We start from the raw sequence: 12,216 nt of genomic DNA on the forward strand, positions 1-12,216 counted from the left end.
CCCCACGCATCCAAATGGAAGAGAGAGGCTTTAAATTTGGGAGTGCAAATATGCTTACCTCAGCCCAAATGGTGCCAGCGCTGGCTTTTTTGCCTCTCCCCGACCTGAGGAGCGTGGCCCCCCTCGACATGCACCTGGATGAATCCCACTTCTGACACCAGATGACGGGTTGGCCCCCCCTTTGGAACTCAAGAAGAGGCACCTTGAAGCAGCAAAATGTGGTTTAATACAAAAATCGAGCAAACACAATATTGTGGAGCACGTCTTGAAATTGCAAGGCCTTGCCACACCAGACCATGCAAGTCCAAGCCGCCCTGAAATCATTCTGACACAAGATCCTTTATATCATCAAACAAAGCCTAAAAAAGCCTCCGCTGAAGTAATGACCTCAGACAAGAGAGATTAAGTTTAAAGGTACAGATGTGTGAAAATAAGATAGTTCTCAGGCTATTTTTCCCAACAAGCTGGGCTTTTAGAAGGAGCAGGGATGCATTCCCATAATAAAGTTCAATGGGGTTTACATTTGGCAGTAAAACACATACAATCAAAGGAACAAATCAAAGGATACATCTTACATCATCCCCTGTTCGAGGTTAACTTACAACTATTCCCATAACTTTCTTCCTTAGAAGATGGTGAAAAAATGTCCCCAAGGTTGGATATGACCGAGCCGTGAATCAACATGTTTTTCAGTGAATCTAGTTTTTTTTGAAGCAAGCAAAAGAAAGACACAATTAAATATATATTTCTCAGGTGCCCTGTGTCACGTGGTGTGCCCCCCATGGCCTCCCATGCCCTGCCCCCGACATATATATATATATATATATATTATACACATGAAAGGGAGGCGCAAAGCGCCCCTCCCTTTATATGAGGGATCGTTTCTCTGTATGCAGCTTTAACATGGGGACTGAAAATACTGTTGCGGATATGAGGATTGTATTTTTTTGATTGTGTGTATTGTATTGTGGTAAAATGGTTATGAACATTGTTGAATATGGCCCCTCCTGCCTCCAGAGTTGTGTAAAGGTAAAAAGGGCGTCCCGGTAGTTAATTCCATGAAACACCACATTGAAGGACACGATAAAACCCTTGTTCAGTAGCTTATATCTTATTATGTGTTTTAGGGTAAGGCCTTGTCTTCCATTAAAATAATACTCCATTGCACCGAATCAATTAAGAATAGCTCCCCTTCAATAATTCCATTTCCCAGCCAAACTCTCCATCTGTGGGTAAAGCAGTTCACAAGCGTGGGGTGCACGCCCTCTCATTTCGCTGCGATAGTGAATATGTGCTCCGTGCTCTGTTTGAACAGGAGGGGCGGGGTCGCCAGGGAGAGGCAATCCCAGGGCGCGCCACGAAGGGCAGGGCTGTTCAGCCCCATGCCCAAATAAGGAAACAAGCCCGTGGCTCGCCACGAGGGGCGTGCCGTCGGCGCCATGCCCAAATAAGGAGACAAGCCCGTGGGATTACCATACAAGGTCACGAAACAGAGCACGGGGGGAGGGCGGTACCGATACCGAGGAGGGCGTGTCAGACCCGCGCTGAAGGTTTGGACAGAAGGGTGCGACGATCGCTGGAACAAGCTAGACCAGAGATACGGCAGATGAGTCCAGGTGCGTAAGAGGGTTGGCAGTCCACCGGGAGAGAGTTCAGAGTTGCACCGGAGTTGCGTGAGAGATACGAAAAGCCTTTGACAAAGAGCCGCTTCAACCAGCCCCGTTTCAACCAGCCGCGTGAAGCCCTGACGGGGCAGCGAGTGACCCTGCCGGCGTGCGCTGTAAAGCCGAATACAAGGAGCTGCCGGCGTGCGCTGTAAAGCCGAATACAAGGAGCTGCCGGCGTGCGCTGTAAAGCCGAATACAAGGAGCTGCCGGCTCCTCGCTTCTCGCCCGGAGTGGACCTGCTCGCTGTGCCCTGTGATTCCACCTGCTCATCCTTCCAAACGATTCCTACCCTTCCATCCATTTGCGTACGTGAGTTTGTTCTGTTCGTGCTGTCCTGGGTAGTAAACTAAGTCAGTATAAGCTAGTAATTTGCACTGTGTTACCTGCTTTTTCATGTCCGCTGTAAATACCCGTGACTGCTCTTTTTGCTTATGTGTGTGTAAATAATAATAAACCCCGTTACTCTTCTGTACGTCTTCTTCTTCTTCTTCCTCTTTGCATTCGTCGTCTTAGTCTTTTCCCCATTGAATATCTGTGGCGCGATACGGCCAACGTTTGGGTGAATCGGGTTTAGTCGGGGAACAACTGTTAGGTTGCGGAGCCTCCGCTCGGCAAACATACCATCCTTAACCGCGGACCGTAACAATTGGTGTCAGGAGTGGGATACGAGGCCCGAACCAAATTTTTAAAACATCTTAAAAAAATTTGGTCAAAATTTGGAACCACCGATATTTGTGTTTTAAAGCAAAATCCGAATTTTGAAATCGCGCCATGGCTGGTCAAGGCGGCGGGATGTCGGTGGGAGAGATAGACGGGGTAGAATCGACCCAGGACCTCGGGGAAATATATGTGGAGGAAAGAGAGGAGGAGAACATTGGCAATGTGGTTGAGGGGGTATCAGGTGCACAAAATGGCGCGCTCGCGCACGTGGTTGAAGGGTCCCAAAATAGCGGCGCCGCGGAGGGCGAGCCCGCGGTGGCGGCTGGGGACGCTGGGCAAACCGGGTTTGACCTCGGATTATTCTTGACCCAACTGAATGCTAAAATGAATAGGATGGGGGGCCAAATGGGAGAGATGGGGGGCCAAATGGGGGCAATGAGGGACGAAGCGAGGGCTCAGAGTGAGCAATTGGGGGTAATGAGGGACGAAGCGAGGGGTACCGGTGAGGGATTAGACAAGAAATTTGGGAAGTTAGACAATCAATTTGAGGGGTTAGACAACGGGATAAAAGAGGTGAAAAATGGGTTAACGGGGGTGGAAAATAGAATGGCTGCCCAGGAGAATCAGATAGAGGGGTGAAAAAGGGGTTAATGGGGTTAGAAAATAGGATGGAAGACAAATTGCGGGAGATAGGGGAGCAATCCGCCCGAGAAATTAAACAAATGGGAGAGCAGATAGAGGAGGTGAAAATCGGGGTAGCAACCAAATTGGATGCTCAGAGGGATGAATTGGGACAGATGAGGGCGGCATCTACAAAAGAGAGGGAGGAGATGAAAGAGGAGATACGACGAGGTGTAAGTGAGGAGGTCTCGGGGGTACGCGAGGAGGTAAAGTGAGGTGAAAAGCGTATGGAGAAAGAGGTGAGGAATAATACGGCGAGGTTACAAGGGGGAATAGAGGGTCTGACGAGGGGAGTAGAACAGCTGACAGTGGGACAAAAGGAACTCGTGGACCAAGTGGAAAAGAACACTGCAATAATCGGGGGGTGAAAAGCGACACAAAAGGACATAAAAAATGAATTAATATCGACACAGAAGGAATGTCAGATGGTACATGAGGGGTTGACGAAGAAGTTGGAAGAGGTGACAGAGGTAATGGAGATGAAGGACCGAGAGGTGAGGACGCACATAGAGACGGTCAAGATAGCCTTAGAGGACGAACTTGAGGAGACGCACCGGGAAATAAAAGAGGTGAAGCAAAAATTAGAGGAAGTGGAAGAAGAGGTGAGTGAAATTAAGAAGGGACGGACAGAAACTAAGAGGGAGATAAAGGAGGAAGTAATGGAATTGGTACAAGGTCGGTGCTCAAATCGTGATGTTGTGCTCGCTAACCAAATAAAGAGTTTGCAGGTGGTGCAGGAGGTGCGGAGACGAGGTGCCAAGGTGAGTGGCGATATACGAGGAAATGTACATGATGTGAGGGGAGCTTCAGTCGGCTTGGGGGTTGCTTTGGACCCGGGTGTTCATGAGAGGCCGTTGGTGAAGTGTGCGACAGGTACGGTGTGCGAAAGAGGAGGTGTGCGGGAATGTCCGACTCTGGGGTGTGTGAGGAAAAAGTGCGCGCCGAGGAGTGAGTGTGCTGTCGAGAGTGAGTCGGTCGTAGCGCGTGTGCGAGGGGGCACATGGAAGCGCGGTGTGGTGAGTGTTACAGAGGATGTAACGTGAGAGTGTACACCTGTGGTGAGTGTTACGAAAGAAGTAATGGGAGAGTGTGCGCAAGAGAGTGCGTGAGAAAGGTGTGTAACAGACGGGTGCATGGGGAAAGAGTGCGCTGTCAAAAGTAAGGGAGAATGCACACCTGTGGTGAGTGTTACGGAGGATGTAACGGAAGAGTGTGCGCAAGAGTGTGCGCGAGGAAGGTGTGTAACAGACAGGTGCGTGAGGAAAGAGTGCGCTGTCGAGAGTAAGGGTGAGTGCGCTGTCAAGAGTGGTGGTGAAAGTAGTGAGAGTGACACGGAGCGTGAGTTGCCGTTGGTTGTGACAGGTGAGACTGACAGAGGATGTACACCTGGAATGGAAGGATGCACACCTGGAATGGTAGAGCGTGTGTGGGAATGCACACTTGAGTTGGTAGTGAGGCACGTGGTTGGGTGTGCGAGTGAGAGCACACCTGTGATTGTCACAGAGGAGGTGACCGAGAAGGGGGCGCGAAGAGGTGTGTTGGTGAGGTGTGCGAACAACGAGTGTGTGCAAAGGTGTGAGGTGGTCAGGTGTGTGACCAAGTCTGTGAGCGGAATGAGTGTACCTGGGTGTGTAAAAGAAGGTGCAATGACGAGGAGCATGGGAATAGCTGGATGTATGAGCAAGGAACGGGCTGCGGGGTGTAAGCATGCAGGTGAGGCATCGACGGTAACCGGGTTAGCGGTTAGAACGATATTTAGCCGAATCGGGCCCTCGGTGCGCGTCGGGCAGCTACGCGTGCCGCGAGGACCAGCGGGGATCCGAACCACGGCGGGTTCGAAAGGACCGCCGTACGTGATCCATGCTGGGCCGCGCTTGGAACGGCCGCGTCCGTGCTCCGCTAAGCGGAAAGGGCAGCCCGATAGGAAGGGTCGTCATGGCGACCCCCTTTTGTTGAGGCGTTCCGGCAGGTCGAGATCGGGCCATGGGATGGCTCCGTGCCGAGGTGGTGCGTGGGATCTCGGCCCGGGTAAGCGTCCTTCCCTGCACCGAATGCGGGACGTATCCAGCCGCCGGCACCAAAGAACCCGCATTCATTGCTCGGCTGTACGAAGCCGAGCTTTAGAAGTGAATTGGCACACCGAGAGGATCTAGTAAGTAGACTGTAATAATGAGGATAGTGGTCTGGACCCGAAATTAGGAAAACGAAATTTGATGATTGGCAAAGGATTGGCAGAGTGATGATTGGTAATGGTACAGTGATTGGCAGGTGATTGGCAAATTTTTGATGTGTTGAATTTGGACGAGCAAAATTCATAGTGAGAGATCCCCGATGTGGTGGGATGGCAACTCTGTCATCCCTCACAACGGGGGGGGGGGGGGGGGGGCAAAGGAGCACTAGTTTATGGGGTGTATGGCAGTGAAAACTAGCCCGGGTGGGTTAGGATATATAATGTGTAGGGACCTAGAAGATGACCTTAGGTGACGTTAAGATTAGGTAGTGACAATGACACCTGTAGTGGGGACGCAGGTAGTTTAGAGTGGATGATAATGACGAGGGAGCGCAATAGTTTAAAGGGACGACTGGGAAGCGCAAGTTTCAGAGGGGAGCAGTTAGATGAGATGATGCCGTGTGAGTGTTGGAGGTGTATTTAGAAGTGTATGGTGAAAAGTATATGGTGACCAGGTGTGATTGCACAGGTGTGCAACTGAACAGGTGTATGGAGCAGTGTTTGAGTGATGGTGATGGTGATGTGTGTTGTGTTGATCAACTGGTCCAGGAAGAGGAGGAGGGTGCAGGTGGCACCAGGTGTGAGTGCACAGGTGTGCAACAACAGGTATGAGGAACAGGTGTATGGAATACGTGGAGTGTGGAATATATGGAGTATTGGAATGGATGGTCGTGGAGTGAGTATGGTGGAAACTATGGAGTGGAGTGGATGGTGCGAAGGTGTGAATGGGGGAAGGATGGACCCCATCACGAATACCCGGGGAGGGTAGTGTAAGTGTTAGGTAGAGGGTATAGGTAAATTGTGGTTGGATATTGGCATCTGTGGTGCGGGTGGAAGAATGGTATTTGGATGGGTGCATTAGTGTTGTGGAAATGGCTGGGCGTGTAGCCTGTTAGTGTGTGTAGTTGGTTTGGGCACTCCACCACTGTGAGGATGTCGGCCAGGTGAGGCCGCAGGTGGGCTCTGGGAGCCGGTAGAGTTGTTGTGGATGGGGCCCGAGGATCCGGAGGACGGACCCGGGTAGCCCAGTGCCAGAGGGCACCAAGGGGTGACAGAGCCAGGAGGGGCCTTCCCCAGTTAGTTAGGTTAGGGTGAGGAGCTAGGTAAGCTCGGGTGGCAACTGCAGTGGTGGAGGTGTGCAGGTGGGTAGACCTGCTGGGAGAGCTACACGTCTCAGCCCAGAAATGGTGCAAGGGCACCGGGAGATGAATCGGGGGAGTGAGACCCCAAATTGAGCAGCACCACAGTTTGGGCAATGGGAATTGGTTTTTAGAACCCATCGTGTAAGTTGGCCAATGGATTGGCAGGGAGAGACCCCGGGTAGAGTAAAGTGTGTTAAAGTCATTTCAAGGATAGTTAGGATTGAAGTCTCCTCGCACCATCTACATGCACTCACCTGAGATGACGTACCTCCACACCATGCCAGGTGGTTTTTATTATTTTTATGTGCAAATGTTTTGGATTGTGAGACGCATCATGACGTGGGTGTGACATTGTGCTTGTGTTCCATCCCTTCCTCCTTATGAGGATTGATGATGAATTGGTGATGGCAAATTTTGGCTAGAGGGATTGTGGTGACGAATTTGGTATAAGGGAAATATGGGAAGACGTGACAGTAGTGACGAATTTGTAAAAGTGTAGATTTTGTACATATGGGGTAAGGGCAAGGGTAGTGTAGGTGACAGGGGGGTGACGTACGGTAGGGACGAGCTTTCTCACTTCGCCCTCCGTACGCATTTCACCTTGCATTGCCTTATTGATGTGTACCCTTGCGACCTTACCCCTCGCTCATCTGTCTTCCCCCTTTTGTCTCCCACATGACCTGTGCGCCATTGGGCGCCGAGGGGAGCGTGCGTGAGTCTGCCATTGTGCGCCCGGAACTCCCAGAACCAGCTGTCTGCATCGATGCACCACATTATGGACCACATGTCTGTGGCCGAGCACCACTGATGGACCCCATGGGTTGGGGCATGGCCCCTCTGCTGGAACCGGCCATGAGGGCCCGAAATCTTGCTGGCGGACCTTGGCCACAGGGCACCGATGCCCCACAGGTGAACCACACTAGTCGGCCCCTGTGGGCAATAAATAAATACAAATGGACACGTTGGGTGCATTTTATTTCCACAAATAGGCCGCCAGCAAAGGAAAAAGACAACAACCATAAGAAATAAAAATAGCCAGCAGAGGGAGCCGAAGAGCAAGAGACCACCTGCAGGGTTAGGGGTTGTTTGGTTATTTTTATTATTGAACATTGATGAAATGTGGTGACTGCACCGATTGGTGCTTGAGGGTGTGTTGGTGCGTTTTGGGTGCTTTCATGGTGCATTGATGCAGAGCAGACTGTCTCCCCCCCAGAAAGAACAATCACAGGTCCTGGGTTGCGTTTTGTAAATAAAGTAGTGTCAATTGTAAATAATGCTCCCCACCGTCAGTGTGTAGTTTGAAGACCAATTCCGCAATTCGGTTAACTGTGGGCGTGAGTCTGTTAGGCAGGGTGCAATGGAGCAGCGGGACATATTTATTTATGTTTTAAAACTGTCACACTCAGGGTCAGGTTAAAAGTAGAGGGAACTACACCTACGTGTCACACTAAATAAAAGTTGTAGGCCCGGGTCGTGCCTAAGAGGAGGAGGGTGCAGTGTTGCGGATATGAGGATTGTATTTTTTTGATTGTGTGTATTGTATTGTGGTAAAATGGTGATGAACATTGTTGAATATGGCCCCTCCTGCCTCCGGAGTTGTGTAAAGGTAAAAAGGGCGTCCCGGTAGTTCATTCCATGAAACACCACATTGAAGGACACGATAAAACCCTTGTTCAGTCGCTTATATCTTATTATGTGTTTTCGGGTAAGGCCTTGTCTTCCATTAAAATAATACTCCATTGCACCGAATCAATTAAGAATAGCTCCCCTTCAATAATTCCATTTCCCAGCCAAACTCTCCATCTGTGGGTAAAGCAGTTCACAAGCGTGGGGTGCACGCCCTCTCATTTCGCTGCGATAGTGAATATGTGCTCCGTGCTCTGTTTGAACAGGAGGGGCGGGGTCGCCAGGGAGAGGCAAGCCCAGGGCGCGCCACGAAGGGCGGGGCTGTTCAGCCCCATGCTAAAATAAGGAAACAAGCCCGTGGGATTACCATACAAGGTCACGAAACAGAGCACGGGGGGGGGGGAGGGCAGTACCGAAACCGAGGAGGGCGTGTCAGACCCGCGCTGATGGTTTGGACAGAAGGGTGCGACGATCGCTGGAACAAGCTAGACCAGAGATACGGCAGATGAGTCCAGGTGCATAAGAGGGTTGGCAGTCCACCGGGAGAGAGTTCAGAGTTGCACCGGAGTTGCGTGAGAGATACGAAAAGCCTTTGACAAAGAGCCGCTTCAACCAGCCCCGTTTCAACCAGCCGCGTGAAGCCTTGACGGGGCAGCGAGTGACCCTGCCGGCGTGCGCTGTAAAGCCGAATACAAGGAGCTGCCGGCGTGCGCTGTAAAGCCGAATACAAGGAGCTGCCGGCGTGCGCTGTAAAGCCGAATACAAGGAGCTGCCAGCTCCTCGCTTCCCACCCAGAGTGGCCTGCTCGCTGTGCCCTGTGATTCCACCTGCTCATCCTTCCAAACGATTCCTACCCTTCCATCCATTTGCGTACGTGAGTTTGTTCTGTTCGTGCTGTTCTGGGTAGTAAACTAAGTCAGTATAAGCTAGTAATTTGCACTGTGTTACCTGCTTTTTCATGTCCGCTGTAAATACCCGTGACTGCTCTTTTTGCTTATGTGTGTGTAAATAATAATAAACCCCGTTACTCTTCTGTACGTCTTCTTCTTCTTCTTCCTCTTTGCATTCGTCGTCTTAGTCTTTTCCCCATTGAATATCTGTGGCGCGATACGGCCAACATTTGGGTGAATCGGGTTTAGTCGGGGAACAACTGTTAGGTCGCGGAGCCTCCGCTCGGCAAACATACTATCCTTAACCGCGGACCGTAACAATACGTTTCTTGGCTTCTACTGGATGAAATCGGCTGCAAGTTTCAGAAGTAAATTATTTGTACATTGAGGTAATATCTTCCAAATTCCAGCAACGTCTGTTTATGCATTCTTGAGTTATATTGAGAAAATCCTCAAAATCACGTTGGTGTCTGTCTGTCTGTCCGTCCGTCCGTCCGACCGTCCACCCGCCCAAAATGTGTTGGCGCTCATATCTTAAGTACTATACATTGAAACTAGCTGAAACTTGGAATATACATCGGCCAATACGTCTCGTTAATGGCTTTCAAAAAAATTCCACCTAAGTGCTAAAGTTATTTCTTTAAAATTTAATATATATAAATATATACCAATGCATAATGGCCTAATGCATGAAGAATCACTCTGAAGCTGGGGATTGTGGGTTCAAATCCCTTTTGGGTTGAATAATTCCCCCCTACCCCCTTACTTTTTCAAGTCTTTTATATCGTCTTGAATAATGAACAAATGAGCATCTTGTACAATGAGCAAATTCCTTTTTGTTCGTATTTAAAACGTAATTATTCTTAAACGTAATTTTCAGCATCATTAAGAATATTGTACCACATCAAATTGCTTATTGTATGGAAATCAAGGGAGTGGCAAAGCGCCCCTTCCTTTTTTGGGGACAGTTTCTCTGTATGCAACTTTAACATGGGGGACTGGAAATAAGTTTCTCAACTTATACTGGTATATTATATATATAAATTGTTACGTGCTCCTCCCCAAACCCCGGTCACGGTGTACCTCTGAGCCCCGAGAGGAGTCACGGCAGAAAGATGTGTTATTCTGTATGTCAAAGATCAATGGTGAAGCCACACAAATTGTTACCAACAAACAAATATTGTATTAAGCTCACACAAGAATAACAGTACAACAACAATAGTAATCAATTGTACAACCAATATATATTTCCTATGATGGTACCATCAGGTTCGTACAATATAACTTAATGTGCTCCAAGTGAGCGAAAAGAAGAACATTCCCCAATGTCTCTATTCCGGCATCAAGCCAAAGTCGATCCGCTCCAGCGATCGTCAGAACGATGTCCAATCGAGACCAGAATCCTGTTCGGATGACAGTCACAGTCCCGCTGCCAAAGCTGCGCAAAGGTGCCCACAAGGCGACTGGGAAATCACACCCTCGGGTATGGAGGTTCCACGGCTCCAAATCAGCGAACCGCAGATTTCCCACTCAAAAGTCACGCGACACACGCACACCAGATTAACGTCTGAATGAGGTGAAAATGGTTGAAACAAAGTGAAAAACCTTGAGCGATGCGCAAAGCGCGCGAGACAAAATGGCTGACGGCCCGTTCTTGTGGCGTAATGGCACTAGGATGATTCTCCTCGGAATCAACTGCAAAACCTGACACGCAGGTTGATCTGTCACAGCGATAACAACTCTGTCGCAGGAATCCTTTTCCCGGGAAACCCAAAGTTCACTCATGACCCTCGTTCGCCAATCGTTCGCTCCAGACCTCGAAGCAGCTCGGCTTCTTGTCCGACTCACTCGCTCCGCCTTCTCTTCCTCCTCTTCCTCTTCGTCGTCGTCCGGTTCAGGTTTCATTTAAAACATTAACTTTTTTACCTTTTGAAAATAGTAATCTCTATCTCCCTTAAACGACAACAATAATAGTGCATGGAACCAACAATGTTTACGGTGGATGAAAAACCACAACAACGGAAGTGACAAATTCGTAACACTTCCCCCCCTCAAGAAAGAAAGTTTGAACATAGTGAAAGCTTTCTTTGCAGGCAAAAACTCTTTTAACAAACAAAAGTAAAACTCACACCCAAATTATCAATTCACGTGAACAACAATAATTAATATTCCCCAAAATAAAGCAACAAAACTTCCAAACAACCTACAGGAATTTCCAAAGTTAGTTCACTCTGGATAAAGCATCGGCAACGACATTGTCCCTGCCCTTTACATGCTCAATTTCCAAGTTGAACTCCTGCAAAGCCAAACTCCATCTCATCAACCTCTGATTTTTATTTTTCATTTTTTGAATGAAGGTTAAGGGGTTGTGATCAAAGATCCAAAGCAAAGCAAATCTATAGCACTTTTTGAAGGAGGCTGAGCTGAGAGCCAGGTTTCATGGTGGTTGGGTGGTGAGGCCTGGAAGTATTCACTGCATGGACCCATTTAGGAACGTGGAGTTCACGGGTTAATCCGTGTAGGAATCTTGGCTCGGCTGCTCCTGAGCACTCAATGCTTCCAACTCTTCTCTTGATCATAAAAATCATAATCACAGTTGTAGAGTCGGGTGCTGTAGTCACGTGAGTAGCGGTCTCCATCTCGGCTACCACCGTAATAGTCATCCCGTCGAGAGTTGCCAAAACTGCGCTGCTGCTGCTGGGAACCTCCGTAGTAATCACGACTGCGGCCGCCACAAAAACTACGACTCCCACCCCGGGAGCCATAGCCACCCCTGAAACTACCTCCAGGTTTTCCTCCTCTGTAGCCCCCTCGACGCCCATGGCCTGCCTTCTCTACTGTTATGGTCCGACCATCCAAATCCTTGCCATTCAAATCCTTGTCTGCATCTTTTGCGCCCTTTGTGTTTTCAAACGTGACAAAGCCAAACCCTCTCGACTTTTGCGTCTCCCTGTCTTTTATCAGCAGCACTTCCAAGAGTGGTCCATATTTGCCAAAGATAGAGTCCAGCACATCTTCACTTGTGTCAAAGTTCAGTCCACCTACAAAGAGCTTGCCAACATTGCCTCCATCCATGACTTGTGTGTGCTGACACTTAGCTTCAGGGTACTCGACAAGAAGTGCCTGTGCAAAGCGTGACGTCAGTACCTTCTCCTTCTCTTCAGAGCGTTTCCTACCCATAGCACGAGTCACTGCACAGGATGGAAAGATATCCGGAATCTCCTGCTCTAACTGTGCGGTGTTATTTTCCATACTGGGCTTTTCAACCAACATTGGATTACCAGAAACTCGACCACCGGCAAAACATTCCCGATAACAAA

This window comes from Myxine glutinosa, chromosome 1, assembly GCF_964187855.1.
Source record: "Myxine glutinosa chromosome 1, kmMyxGlut1.1, whole genome shotgun sequence".
Taxonomy (NCBI): Eukaryota; Metazoa; Chordata; class Myxini; order Myxiniformes; family Myxinidae; genus Myxine; species Myxine glutinosa.